General features: G+C 48.1%; 1 protein-coding gene and 1 long non-coding RNA gene across 2 annotated transcripts in view; one reads left to right on the top strand and one right to left on the bottom strand.

Moving 5' to 3' along the window:
* The window catches only part of LOC134480884 (uncharacterized), a 37890-nt gene that overhangs the window by 20480 nt on the left and 4545 nt on the right, over positions 1–12865 (bottom strand). The gene's annotated exons all lie outside the window — the stretch shown is intronic.
* Positions 3423–12865, top strand: part of Plekhm1 (pleckstrin homology and RUN domain containing M1) — a 61872-nt gene continuing 52429 nt past the window's right edge. Inside the window, exons 1-3 of the mRNA XM_039086121.2 lie at positions 3423–3723; positions 6887–7075; positions 7847–7965. The gene's annotated coding sequence lies outside the window, so the exon portion shown is untranslated. The remainder of the gene's footprint in view (positions 3724–6886; positions 7076–7846; positions 7966–12865) is intronic.

The following is a 12865-nucleotide window of genomic DNA, read 5'->3' as shown; positions in this document are numbered from 1 at the left end:
GGAGTATCTTGAGTTTAAGATCAGCTTGCTTGGCTTGCACCAGACCAGCTTGAGGTGCAAGTATAAGACCCTATCTAAACAACTAAAAAAAGCTACAGGGGCATGACCATTACACACACAGCATATTAGCATATTAGCTATCCTTTCCAAATTGAAAAACTCAAGAGTGCATTTTCTAGAACGACTGACCCAGGAAGAAGGTCAGAGGTCAGAGCCTACCCAGGCCTAAGGGCATGCAAACTTGGGAGTCCCACATCTTGGGACAATGCTGACCCAGGGAAGAAGTCAGAGCCTACCCAGAGCAAGAGCACAAAGGCTAGGAGTCCCAGAACTCAGGGTGGAAACGGCTGACCTGGGAAGTGGTAGCATTGAAGCCTGTTAAGGGAAAGCTATTCCTTCCTATCCAAAACAAACAAACATATAATCTACCTCTGAGCAGAAACCCAGCCTTGCAAACTACCCAAAACCTGAACTATTCTACACATGCTTCCTCTAAAACTTTGAACTTTTCACTCTGTTTTGGAAGTCCTCCTCCCAGAGTGTTACTTGTCCACCACGTGGCTGACCTCCAAGTCAGTGTTAGCACAAACATCACATCATGGCTTTTTCTCTCTCTCCTTTTCCATCTACTCTTCCAGGCAGCTGCAGAGACTTACAGCTTGTCTGCCCTGGGGTGGTTTTCTTTTAAACGCTAATAAAATTGTTCTTGAGTATTCCTCTCAGACTGTCCTTAAATTATTTTAGTAACAGGGCTAAGCGTTAGAGAGGGGACCCCAGTTTCCCTGGTAATGTGATTGGTACTCCAAGTAGGGGACTCTACACCAGTTATACATGGCAACCGTGAAGGGACCCTCCCTAAAAAAAGTTTCTCTGAGGACAAAGCAGGTTATCACAGTCCATGGCACTAAGTAAGCACATTCTGGTGACTCAACCCAGCAGCCATCTCTGCTGAGGAGATGCAGCCTGCAGGCTTGATATTCTGTCTTGCCTCAGATCGGTGGACTCTTATCTACCTCAGGAGAAAATAAAGGGCCCTTCATCTTCTCTCCCCAGGCAATTCTGGAGTCTTTCTCGGGTGACTGTAACGTGTTTCTTTGGCTAGCTATTGGAGGCTGAATTTAACTCCTGCCTTTTCCTTCTGGGCATGAGATTCCACACTCTCTCTGTCCTGCTGTGTCTGTACCAACCTAAGGCCCACGATTGCTCTCTTTCTCAAATGGGGCGGCTGCAGCGTTTTCTGGGTGTTATCAAGTCCCATGTGATGTGGTCAATGCATTTCCTATGTGAGACTAAGGTGGTTCTTTGGATTTTTTTTTTCAGGCATCATTTTACACAGTGGATCTACTGGATTCTAGAGAGAACTTTGGCTTCCCTCAGCCATGCCCCTCTGACATTGGCCAGATAGCACAGGAAACATATGCTTTGAGATGGCTGGACCTGGAAGGTTCATGTGAGGCTGCAGTGGTCCGGGGCCAAGACTGGGGAAAACATAGATCCCCCTTTGGGATCCCAACAATAGATCGCATTGTGCTAGACAAGCTGCTGCCTGTGGGAAGACAGCCACACAGTGTGTGGACTCAGGTTAGTTGGGCAGTAGGTTAGAGTGCTGGATTTATGGGGTCATGCCTGCTCTTTCTGCCTGAGTCTATAAGTCTGCTTCTTCTTCACACTTAATTGTCTGCTTTTGATGATGCTTTTGTTTTCTGTATTTGGTATGCTCCAAAGTAGTAGGGAGCTTTTCTTTTTTTCTCTCTTCTTCTTCTTCTTCTTCTTCTTCTTCTTCTTCTTCTTCTTCTTCTTCTTCTTCTTCTTCTTCTTCCTCCTCCTCCTCCTCCTCCTCCTCCTCCTCCTCCTCTTCCTCCTCCTCCTCCTCCTCCTCTTCCTCCTCCTCCTCCTCCTCCTCCTTTTCTTTTTTTTAAGGGGGGGTCTACATAGTTGTAGTGGTTTGCATAAGCTCACCCCAGGGAGTGGCAGTATTAGAAGGTATGGCGCTGTTGGAGTAGGTGTGTCACCGTGGATGTGGGCTTTAAGACCTTCCTCCTAGCTGCCTGGAAGCCAATATTCTCCTCCTAGCAGCCTTCAGATGAAGATGAACTATCAGCTCCTCCTGCACCATGCCTGCCTGCATGCCGCCATCCTCCGACCTTGATGATGCTGAACCCTCTGAGCCTATAAGCCAGCCCCAGTTAAACGTTGTCTTTTATAAGAGTTGCCTTGCTCATGGTGTCTGTTCACAGCAGTGAAACCCTAACTAAGACAATAGTCCTGGCTATTCTGGAACTTGCTCTGTAAACCAGGCTGTCCTCAAACTCAAGAGATCAGCCTTCCTCTGCCTTCCACGTGCTGGGATTAAAAGTGTGCACCACCACAATCCCCAACAGCTAGATTATGGAGTCTTAAATCCAAGTTATATCAACGGTAAACCACACAGAGCTCCCCCAGTCCAGGCAGTTTGACGGTAGATCCTTTTTTTTTTTTTTTTTTTTTGTTCTTTTTTTCGGAGCTGGGGACCAAACCCAGGGCCTTGCGCTTCCTAGGTAAGCGCTCTACCACTGGGCTAAATCCCCAGCCCCTTGACGGTAGATCCTTAAATGGGGATTCACTCTGGGCGGTTACATTTGTTCCCTACGTAGATTAAGAAATGGGATATGAATGGACAGATTATAAAGTTGAAAACACAAGAGGATCAGAGGGGATGTGCCAGGAAAACTACCGGAAGTTCAACCCACAAGGGAGCCTCGTGGGGCAGAGTTTATGAGTGCAAAGTTGCTGTCTGGCCAGCCCTTGGGATGCGCTGTCTTCAGCCCAGGAACATAACCTGGACGTAGCCCGGGAGGGGAGGAGTATCTGGATACACGGAATGGCAGTTTTGACACCACTGAGACCTACCAAAGAAATCAGATAGTCCTCATAAAATGGTGAGATGGGGCAAGCCTTGATTAGGACAGAGGAGGTCTTGTTGGGAGGAGGCAAAGTGAGGCAACCTGGGAAAACGTCAACGTGAGCAGCTGGGTCTAGGCTGTAAGCGAGACACTACCTGGGTCTAGGGAAACCTTAGTGGTGGGGGGGCAGGTTGCAGGAGGCGGGATTGAACACACTCTATTATCATTCCATAAGTCCCCCCCCAAAAAATCGCTTTATAATTGCAGCATTCGTCCCCTCCATGGAGACAAGGAAATGTGTGTTCAGGGCCATCAGTGAGGACTGGTCAATGGAAGGGAAGACTTAGAGCCTGAGGAGTCCTTAGCCATATTACAAGCCTCACCAGACCAGCTCAGAGGGACTCCAGGCTGTTAGCATCACCCCTCCCCCCACAAAAAAATAAAAACCAAAATGATAATAAGCACCTATTCGTCACAATTTGTTATGGTTAAAAGGGTTCAAAAATAACGTCAGCAGTTCCAGCTGTGAGTCTTTGATGATGCTGTTAAGATGGCGGTGGTCATCCAAAGGCTGCAGTGCGGGCTGCAGGAGCCATCTGCAAGGTGTTTCCCGCCCCCTCCCCTTCATGGCTGGTTGTGGAGAGGACTCCTCAGTTCCTGCCCACGTCGGTCTCTTCCCCCATGCTACTTGATTGAATTGTCATTAAAGCATGGTGCCTCAAGAGAGGTGGAGGAAGAAGAGAGAAACTCTCTTATGGCCTCACAAGAGCAAGCACACAGCATCGCTTCTACCTCACTCAGCACACGAACGCCAATCGACCAAACAGCCCACAACCCAAGGGTAAGAGATGTTAGACGCCATCTTTTGAAAGCATGAACCCCAGAGATGACCATGTGGTGATACTGTCTGCTGATAGGAAGAGCAACCTCTTTCTGTACTACTACCCCCATTTCAGCCCTGCCACAGCGGCGTCTGCTAACTGCCTATAGCTAGCCTCAGGGAGTGGGCGGGGCCTCCTGAGCCCCACCCCCTAGGAACTGTTAACTGCCTCTAAAGCCACAGCTAAAGGGGCCAGGACGCAAGCATCCCTCTCCCTGGTAACTGTTAACTGCCTGTAAATTCTCAGGGAGGGGCAGTCCTTGTGAGCCTCTCCCCAGCTCCATGATAGAAAGTCCCACAAGTTAATCTTGTGAATATCACATCTCCTCAGAGCTGTGGAGAGCTCAAAAGGCAACTGATTGTCTAGGGGGATACCTTTTCACAAAGCCACTTAGAGTCTATGTTGCTCATTTTCTCAAAACAAGTTTTCAGTCATTATTATAATCTTCTAGCCCCAGAAATGACAGAGCAATCATTTCCCCTCCTTTGCACATGAGGTCAGAGCATCAGTTCCCTGGAGGCTTATATTTGAGTCAGCTCTCCTCAGTTCTGAGGAAGGAGATGCTAGAAGCCATCTTTTGAAAAAGGGGTTCTAGAATTTGTGGGCCCATCTTTTTTTTTTTTTTTTTTTTGGTTCTTTTTTTTTTTCGGAGCTGGGGACCGAACCCAGGGCCTTGCGCTTCCTAGGTAAGCGCTCTACCACTGAGCTAAATCCCCAGCCCCCTTGTGGGCCCATCTTTAAACTACCTGACGCAGGGTAAGCACCCCTTTCTCTGCTATTTCACTCATTCTCAGTCCTTCTGACACCAACTGGGGGAGGGGGAGGGGTCCCACACCAAGCAACTTTCCAGTTCTCTGGGCACACCAGCTGAGTGTCCCAGGATCGGCCGAACTTTGCAGTAACTGGAGTTTAGGGTCAGATTGCTCAGATAAGGGCTCAGCTCTACCAGATGGCCCCATTCAGATGGCAGTAACAGTCCAGGTTGTCACTTGTTCATACTACCTGCTAGATGGCCACCCCTGGCTTAATTACTTGCTAGGATGACCTGGTTGGGGGGGGGGGGGTAGGAAAACTGCTGCTACTGCATTAGCCAAAGAATTTGGGGGAGCAGTGGAGCTGAGGGACAGAACATTCCTTCCATGTGGGTGTGTTCATCACTCAGAACCACCAGGACCTCCACGTTTAGGGACTTTAATGGAATCTTTCATCATACAAGCCCAACTGACTTCTGAGACATGGCCTTGCTGTTAGCCCAGGCTGGCCCAGAAGATGTAATTCTGCATACTCAGCATTCTGAGGGTGGAAGTTTCCAGTATGGGCTAGCGCATCTGACCTGACCATCTCTCTCCACCTCTTCACCTCTCCCCAGGGCATGTGGACTGAGGCTGGACTTTCCAAGCACATAACTGTGTCTTAGTCTTGCTGATGACTAGTCTCCATCCAGAAATCTTGTTGCAGGATATCCCTTGATTGTGGACTGTTTCTAACTGTGCTATGGCTCAGCCTTTGATCTCAGAGCTTTCTGTTTACTTATGTAAACAAGTAGTTGTGGTGTGGCCCAGTACTAGCACACACCTTTAATCTTTTAGCTAAATAAAGGTAAACCTTGGATACCGGAGAAATGGCTCAGTGGTTAAGAGCACTGGCTGCTCTTCCAGAGGTCCTGAGTTCAATTCCCAGCAACCACATGGTGGCTCACCACCATCTGTAATGGAATCCGATGCCCTCTTCTGGTGTGTCTGAAGACTGCCACAGTGCACTCATATTCGTGTAATAAATAAATATTTTTTTAAAAAAATTAAAATCGACTCTTGGTCAAGAGGCAGAGCAACTAACCAGCTGACAAGGAATGAACATAAGTAAACAAAGGAGGGCCTTTGAGTGGAAGGGGATTTAAGACAGGGCAGAGAAGGAGAAATGGCTTTTCTCACTCTTGGATGTTGGGGGAGCTTTTTCCTTCTGGGACGTCAGAAGAGCTGAAAGGTCAGCTGGGCGTTCTCTTTGCTTCTCTGAGGTAGCAGGTTTCCACCCCGGCATCTGGCTCCTGAGTCTTCATTGATAAAACCTAACAGTTTGGATTTTGTTTTAAAAACAACAAAACCCAGCAAAACTGATCTCATTCAGACAAATGGCACTCTGGCTGCAACGGAAGTTTCCGAGTGCTTTCGGAGCTTTGGGCAGCAACTGGGTGACAGGCACCAAATACGCATTTCCTGATAAAGCACATTCCCTCAGACAAAACTAGAAGCCATTCTTAGCATTTAACGCCCCAAAAAGACTAATTTATTTAATGCAATTGTTACTGCGTCCTTGTTTATTACAGTAAACTGTATGAGAGAATGGGTTCTATTATAACCGTTTTATTTTATTGTTAATGAGGTGTACCGACTGTGTGTGGTTTTGTGCGCGCAGATGCAGGAGGCCATCGCGTCCCCCTGAATGCGGCATCACAGGTGGTTGTGAGCCTCCTGGCTTGGGTGTTGGGAACTGAGCTTGGGCTCTCAGTAAAAGCAGAACAGTACATGCTCTTCAGCCACTGAGCCATCTCTCCAGCCCCTCATTATGGCTTCCATACACACATATAATATACATTGACAGCATTCACCTTCTCTGTCACCCTGTCATCTCTCTCCCCAGCAGAGTTCCTCTTCCCCTCCCAAAACAGCCCACCTTCTACCCTCATGTCTCCAAAGGGACTCCGTGAAGGTCATTAGTGGGTTTTGTTGAAGGTGCTAGAGGTAGGGTGTCTTAGGGTTTTATAGTGTGAACAGACACCATGACCAATGCAAGTTTTATAAAGGACAACATTTAGTTGGGGCTGGCTCACAGGTTCAGAGGTTCAGTCCATTATCATCATGGCAGGAAGCATGGCAGCATCTAGGCAGACATGGTGCAGGAGGGGCTGAGGTCTACATCTTCACCCGAAGGAAGCCAGGGACAGACTGAGCATCTCCAGGCAGCTAGGAGGAGGGTCTCTAAGCCCACCCCCATAGTGACACGCTTCCTCCAATAAGGCCACACCTTCTACTACTGCGACTCCCTGGGCCAAGCATTTGCAAACCATCAGGTAGGGACAGCTGGTGAGTTGCTGTCTCTCTTAACTTTGTTTCCTCTGCTTTCCAGAAAGTCAACGAGTTGGTAATCCTGTGTAAACACCGCTAAGGTCATTGTAGCCCAGTGGTCCCCAGGCTGCTGACAGGTGTGTAACCCCACATGGCTCCTGAGCTGTCCATGGCTACACAGAGGAGGAATCAGAAGGCAGCCACCTCCTCTCCCCCGTATGAATTTCACACAAGTACATATTACCAGCAGGTAATATTCTGCCCAGGGAGTCAATGGGGTGTGGTTCCTGGGTTTCCTGAACCTGCACACAATGGGGTGGATGTTGGAGGTCACTCTGCACACACCTCCATATCCGGGTGTGATGAGAAAGCCCCACCAGTAACTTGAAGGTACCCTGGTACCTGTCCAGCTTTGGTAGACTAATGGATGTTCAAGGCTAAGAATAGGGAGGTCCACAAGGAATTACATGGTGGAGGCCTAACTGTCAGAGACCCAGTACGGTGTCGTTCCAGCCAGTCAGCAGGTGATGCAGTGGCTGAAACTGATCCTTAGTTTACTCTGCAGCCCACTGAAAGCATAGCCCTCTTTCAAGTAGCGCGCGCGCGCACACACACACACACACACACACACACACACACACACACACACAGATGTCTATAAAGAAGTGTCACTTCTTCAAATACCATCTGTGCACCTCTATCCTTGAACAGCACTGGGCTACTTATTTAAGTGGTTGGTCCTAACGCCTCCCTTCCATCCCCATATGCCCCCCTCACCCCCAAGTCAATCTCCAAGACAAAGAGGTGTATTTTATCAAGCCTTGTAGACTCATTTAAAGTACTAATGTACCACAGGGTAGGCAGGTGGCAAACTTCTCTGGCTTCTTTTTAGGCTGGAGGTCGTCCGGGAGAGAGAGAGAGGAGTTGGGGGAGGCACGGGATGGAACCCCGAAAGGAAGATGGGTGTCTAGTTAAGTCTGAGAGATAGGCTGTGTTCTTACCTTTGGGCTTCCCAACACAGATAGCACTACCCAGACGGATACCATCTTGTAGCCCAGAACCTCTTGCCAGGCCCGGCAAGCTCTGGCTCTTGAAGCCTGGGCAGAATGAAGAACTGTCGTCTTGAGTTCTGGAGGAGAGGTAAGAGGGGAACACACCCATTCGAAATGGGAAAGGGACGATGAAAGAGGGGAGTTTTACCTAGCATCCTAACATGTGAGACCCTGCATTCTGTCCCGGAGGGTGTTGCAACGACATTGACTAGAAGCCTACAGCAGAAGTGGAAAGAGAATAGAGGCTTTCTGAAGATGGTGCCATTGAAGGAGGGTTTGGCGCCCCACTGTGGACAGTTTGGGCTTCTGCAGCTGAAGGAACTTGAGATTTGGACTTGTGGATGCTATGAAAACTTCAGAAGAGGGCAGTATCCCTAGGAAGATACAGCAGTAAGCAGAGCCTAGAGGCCAGCCAGAGGGCTGCATTAGCTCAGCCAGGCAGCTCAGCTCTGACACACACACACACACACACACACACTAACTTGGCAGCACATATAGTAAAATTGGATCAATACACTAGCACAGTCCTGTATAAGAATCACACACACACACACACACACACACACACACACACATTTGTGAAGTGTTCCATATGTGTGTGTGTGTGTGTGTGTGTGTGTGTGTGTGTGTGTGTGTGTGTGTGTGTGTATGTAGCCAGGGACCTCAGAGAAGGGCTACCAACCTTGCTGTGACTTCTCATCATTATTGCTGTTGTTGTTGGGGATAAGGGGTTGAGATAGGGTCTCAACACCTTAGCCCAGACTGGATTTGAAGTCCCTATGATTCCTCTGCCTCAGCCCTGTGAATGATGTGTTTCAGCTCCAAGATAATTTTGGTTTGTTTGTTTGTTTGTTTTAAGACTGGGTCTCGGGGTTGGGGATTTAGCTCAGTGGTAGAGCGCTTGCCTAGGAAGCGCAAGGTCCTGGGTTCGGTCCCCAGCTCCGAAAAAAAGAACCAAAAAAAAAAAAAAAAAAAAAAAGACTGGGTCTCATGTAGCCCAGGCTACTGCCCTAATACTGTGCGTATCTAAGAAAAAAAAAATTGACATTAGGACCCTACAGTTTTAACCTTCTGAGTGCTGGGATTACGGGACTGTGCCATCCTGCTCCACTGCTGAGATGGGTCACAAAGGTTCACGAGCAGGACGATCACTCTGTCAACTGAGCTACATCCCGGACTTCTTTTTATCATTGTATATGTGGGTTAAAGATGTTACAGAGGGGGACAGTGCACGGGCAGAGGCCAGAGTGCAGCTTTCTGGTGTCACTTGTATCCTTCAACCTTTACGTGGACTCCAGATACCAAACTCAGGTTTGTGTCGGTGGCAGCAAGCATCTTTATCTGCTGAACAAGCCATCTGGGTGCCCTGCCCTCGACTCAACCAGAGTATGCCATAAAAACTCAATAAATGGGCTAGAGAGATGACTCAGTGATTAAGAGCACTGACTGCTCTTCCAGAGGTCCTGAGTTCAAATCCCAGCAACCACATGGTGGCTCACAACCATCTGTAATGGGATCCGATGCCCTCTTCTGTGTGTCTGAAGGCAGCTACAGTGTACTTATATATAATAAATAAATCTTTTTTAAAAAAAGAACTCAAGCTTTTTTTCTCCATCTTTATTAAATTGGGTATTTCTTATTTACATTTCAAATGTTATTCCCTTTCCAGGCCAACATTCCCCTAACCCCTCCCCCTCCCCTTCTACGTGGGTGTTCCCCTCCCCATCCTTCCCCCATTACCACCCTCCCCGCAACAATCCCGTTCACTGGGGGTCCAGCCTTGGCAGGGCCAAGGGCTTCCCCTTCCACTGGTGCCCCTACTAGGCTACTCATTGAATAAGCTTCTTTCTTAACACACTGTGTGTTGGTTCTTTCTTTCAGCGAGAACTTACAACCTAATAAAAGGAGCTGATTTAGCCATCGCCACAACAGTGTAGTGAAACGCACTGTCCTCAAATAGGGGTCATAACAAGAATCCTTAGAGGTCCTCAGCTGGCTATGCTAGCACAAGCACAGGCACTGCTGCCTGTTTTCCCGCCCCCTGCAGCCCAGTTCTACTCTGCTGACTCTGTCACCCAGGCTGGAGAGGCAGCAGGTACCCAAGAGAAGCTCTTCTGTGAAAGCAGAGGCCAGCAGGACCTTAGGAAGTCTCTGCGAGCACTTGCTTTGTTCTCCAGGACAAGGGACAAGTTCCACAGGACAAGGAAGCCCAGTGCCAGGGGACAGGAAAGGACAATCCAGCCACAGGGAGACTGCATGCTGGGAAGTGCTGGGAACTGGAACCTGGGGCTTCTGCCAGGGCATGAGGTGCCCTGGTTTGGAGACTGCGTAACCTGGGCGCATTCTTCTAGTGTTAAACATGGTGACGGAAAGTACCCTCTGGACTGAGTTCTCTTTGGGGTCAGAAACCCTGACAAGACAAGAACTGTAATTCCTCCATCTTCAATCACCCCCTTCCGGAAGTGCTTAGCCCTGAACCCTGCCTAGTACATTCCTGAGTACATTTTGGTCTTTTTCCTTCAGCTCCCCCAAGTGACTCGGAGAACACAGACCAGCTTACAAAACATCATATTCGTTTTATCCAATGTGCTGCTCATAAACTGTAGAGACTGTGTCCTTTGAAGCTGAGATCCGTGCCCAGAAATGTCTGACACCAAATCCTGAATCTATTGTCTCCCACAAAGAATTCCAGAAGGAAGGGCTAAAGAACAGAACAGGTTAATGACATTCCCACATCCTTCTGAAATTAGATTCTCAGTCCTCGCATTCAGGAGGCTGAAGCGGAGGATGGGGAGCTGGAGGCCATCTTGGGCTACATAGTAGGTCAAGAATAGCTTGGGCCACAAAGTGAGGCAGAATCTCACCGCTCCCGGAACTCCCACCAAGAGTGAAACGCCTGAAACGCCCTACGAGGAAGGCTGTCTAAAGGTGTGAATCTACTCAGGGACCCACTTCATTAAGATATCTAGGTCCTGGGGCTGGAGAGATGGCTCAGTGGTTAAGAGCACTGACTGCTCTTCCAGAGGTCCGGAGTTCAAATCCCAGCAACCACATGGTGGCTCACAACCATCTGTAATGGGATCTGATGCCCTCTGGTGTGTCTGAAGACAGCTACGGTGTACTCATATATAATAAATAAATCTTTAAAAAAAAAAAACTCGGGGCTGGGGATTTAGCTCAGTGGTAGAGCGCTTACCTAGGAAGCGCAAGGCGCTGGGTTTGGTCCCCAGCTCCGAAAAAAAAGAACCAAAAAAAAAAAAAAAAAAAAAAAAAAAAAAACCTCTAGGTCCTGAGCTTGCCCATCAACCCTGGCCACTCCCCTCAAGGCTCCCTGGGGTAACTATCAGGCAAAGGCAAGGCTTGTGACAACTGTCCTGCTGCAACTGCTGTCTTCCTAGGGGAACCACAGAAGTGGGACCAGGCCCCATGTGTGCAGAGGGCACCCTAGGACAGTGACTCATCACAGTTACTCCCCAGTCGCTACAGCATGGGGTCATTTCAGGTCAGGCTGAGAGAAGGATGGTCAATGTGCCATAAGGTGTCTTAATTATAATATATGTGGGTGACTATAGATCTTGTTATAAAAACTGATGGCCCCTGAGCTCCAGGCTTTTTGTAGTGTTTGTTTAAGAGGAAGGTTTGCTTTGGCATTTGATTTTGGATGTTTCAGCCATCACTGAGCTGGGCCTGTTGCTTTTGGGCCTGCAGTGGGACAGTACATGCTCAACATGGTGAACCCCCGGCTGAAGAAGCCTGCTCACAACTGGGTATAAAAGAAGGAAGAAGGAGTGTGGTCCCATAGTCTCCTCTGAGGCTAAATTCCTAGTGACTGAAAGACCTCTTTCTAAGCTCAATTTCTTAACATCTCTATCAGCTCACCACAGCACCTGGCTAAAGACCAAGCCTCTAACTTGTAGGCATTTGAGGCCATTTCCAGTCCAAACACAGTAACAGCTGACTTGGTCAGCTCCCATTGTTCCAGCTAGGTGAGGTTTCCTTAAGGAGAATTCTAATGGCTGAAGGCAGGGCTGCAGTCTATTCTTGTACTTTAGGAACATTCTTCTCATAATCTTTGTTAAATATGTAGTGAGTTTTTAAAATAAGAGAGAGACTAGAAAAAAGATCTAAGTGAGTAGGAGTTGCAAAGTGAGGTTATAACAATACAATGGGTATCAGATGAGACCAAGTATATGTTTTGTTTAGAGAAAAGAAGGCCCAATACTGTTCACACATCACTATGTAAATTAAATAGAAATGTTAAGTACATACAAGTGAAATGACATGTTAGAGTCATCTCTTAACATCACACCAGCCATGTTTAATGTACCCACAGGTACTGACTAGAGGTTATCACCTTGAACAACATGGTTCAAGGCTACATCATCAGCACCCTTCTGTTCCATTTTTGTTGTTGCTTGTTTGAAATGTAGTCTTGCTATGGAACACACTAAGTAAGCCAGGCTAGCCTTGAACTTTTGACTAGGATTACAGGTGAATGTGACCAGGCCAGGCTCAGATCATGCTTCTGCAGGGCCTTTACGGAAGAACATACAAAACACTAGGGATGGCAGAGGTCTTCATGAAGAAAACCCAGAAGGGCACCATGCAGGATGCCTCCCCTGGTTTTCATTCTCACTGTAGTCCGGCCTGGCCTGGAGCTTGCTATGTAGGCCGGAGTTGGCTTCAGATTCAGAGATCCACCTGCCTCTGCTTCTGAAGTGCTAGGATTAAAGGTGAACATCACCATGCCTGCCTGGTATCACAGGTAGCTGTGAGCCACCCAATATGGGTGGTAAGGACTGAACCCTGGCCCTCTGCAAGAGCAATACACACTCAGGTTGTTTTCTGATCTCCAAGTGTAAATGTATAAACACACACACATACACACACACACACACACACACACACACACACATCTACTGAGCTCCAGAGGAGAGAGAACAGTATCAGGCTTACACACAGAGAGAGAGAGAGAGAGAGAGAGAGAG

Source organism: Rattus norvegicus, chromosome 10 (genome assembly GCF_036323735.1).
Source record: "Rattus norvegicus strain BN/NHsdMcwi chromosome 10, GRCr8, whole genome shotgun sequence".
In the NCBI taxonomy this organism is placed as follows: Eukaryota; Metazoa; Chordata; class Mammalia; order Rodentia; family Muridae; genus Rattus; species Rattus norvegicus.
The sequence above is the reverse complement of the archived record's forward strand: the minus strand, read 5'-3'. Positions and strand labels throughout refer to the sequence as shown.